This window comes from Theropithecus gelada, chromosome 1, assembly GCF_003255815.1.
Source record: "Theropithecus gelada isolate Dixy chromosome 1, Tgel_1.0, whole genome shotgun sequence".
Taxonomy (NCBI): Eukaryota; Metazoa; Chordata; class Mammalia; order Primates; family Cercopithecidae; genus Theropithecus; species Theropithecus gelada.
Genome location: NC_037668.1, coordinates 108,037,892 through 108,039,975, shown reverse-complemented (window position 1 = coordinate 108,039,975; position 2,084 = coordinate 108,037,892). Strand labels below are relative to the sequence as shown.

The 2,084-nt window shown below is 39.1% G+C and overlaps 1 pseudogene; it reads left to right on the top strand.

The window, feature by feature from the left end:
* Window positions 1-730: 730 nt before the first annotated feature.
* On the top strand, window positions 731-1,852 carry LOC112607688 (annotated as a pseudogene).
* The last annotated feature ends 232 nt before the right edge of the window (window positions 1,853-2,084 follow it).

Below are 2,084 nucleotides of genomic sequence, written 5' to 3'. Positions count from 1 at the left end.
ACCATATACTAATAAATTAATATGACACATCACATCAACAGAATGAAGTACAAATCTATTAATATATGATGATTTTAGTTAATGCCAAAAAGTTCATTTGATACAGTTCAACATCCTTCCCTGATAAAAATTCTTATAAAACTGGATATAGAAGAAACATACCTCGACACAATAAAAACCCACAGATAGTATATTGAATAGGGAAAAGCTGAGAGCCTTTTCTCTAAAATCTGGAACAAAACCAGGATGCCCACTTTTATCCAACACAGTAGTGGAAATTCTAGCCAGAGGAATTAAACAAGAGAAAGAAATGAAAGGCATCAAAATTGGAAAGAAAGAAGTGAAATTATCTTCATTTGCAGCGGTTATAATCTTATATTTGGAAAAATTTGAGGAACCCACCAAAATACTATTAGAACTGCAAATTCAATAAAGTTGCAAGATACAAAATTAACTTACAAAAATCTGTAGCATTTATATATGCCAACAGCAAACAATCTAGAAGAAAAAGAAAGTAATCTCATATATAATAGCTATAAATAATGTGAAACACATAGAAATAAACCTTCAATTGAAGAAGTGAAAGATCTTTATAATAAAAATAAAACATTGATTTAAAAAATTGGTGAGAACATAAAAACTGGATAGTGTAGGAAAAGCTGAGGCAGGAGCTCTTAGCTTGGCATAGCCTGTTGCAACTCATGGAGGAATATGTCACTGAGCCACCATGATGCCTGGGCACTTACAGGCAGGCTGTGGCTGCATGGTCACCAACCACTTTGACCAGTTGTGTGATGATGAAGTGGACCTCTTTGAGGTGCTGAAGTCAGGGGAGAATAAAAAATAAATGGCAGCAGGAGTGACGATGGGGGCCCTGGAGCCAAGAGCACAGCTCAGGCCCTCCAACATGGCAGGCAAACAGCTGTGTAAAGAGTCCTAGAAAGACTGCAAGAAACCACTGCGCCCCAGCGTTGGCGTGGTTGACAAGAAAGAGACACAGGTGCTCATCGTGCTTAAGAAAGAAGGATGAGTTGGAAGAAGACCTGATCAACAACTTCAGGTTGAAGGAAAAGTAATTAATAGAAGAACAGAAAGACAATCACCTCTAGAATAAAGATTTGAAAAGTCACTTGAAGAAAAGGGTGGACGCAAATTTTCAGTTGATAGACAGATTATTGACTGTCGACGCCGTGGTGGTCTTGGAAGAGGTCGAGGGCGCTGCGGACATGGAATGGGCTGAGGAGATGGATTTGATTCCCATGGCAAATGTGAATTTTATAGGCATAACTGAAGTGATAGATCTGTCCTGAAACACGAGGACAAACATGGAGGCGGTAGACCTCACTACTGGGGAACTGTGAAAGATGAATTAACTGATTTGGATTGATCAAATGTGACTGAGGAAACATCTGTAGGAGAAGACCATCCAGTGGCAGACACTGAAAATAAGGAGAGTGAAGTTGAAGAGGTAAAGAAAGATGGTCCTAAAGAGATGATTCTCGATGAGTGGAAGACTATTCAAAATAAGGAGTGGTCAAAGTGGAATTTAATATCTGCAAACCAAATGAAGCTGCTGAAGGGCAGTGGAAGAGGAAAGTTGTTTTTCATAAATCAAAGAGTGAAGAGGCTCATGCTGCAGATTCTGTTATGGACCATCTTTTCCAGAAGCCAGCAAATGATGTAATGTCTCAATTGAAGGCTAATTTTGGATAACTTGGCTGCCCAGAACCTGATGGTGAGGGAGGATGAGGTAGACATGAGTGTGGCAGACTTCTGAACTGTGGCAGCAGGACCTACAAGTGAAGTGGTTCTGCTCCTGGATGACCCAGAGACATTTCCAGCTCTGGCTTAACTGGATACCACAAGACAACCCCGGTTTCTCTGTGAACCTTTATATTCAAAGCTTTTGCATGCTTAAGGATTCCAAATGACTAAGAAAAATTTTTTAAAAGACTGTCATTCATACTATTCACACCTAAAGACAGAATATCAGTTGTTAAAATGAACTTCTCTTGCTACACAGAAGAAACAAATATGGCAGGCAATTTTGTATTTAGAAATATATTGGTAGCAGGGATGTTTTC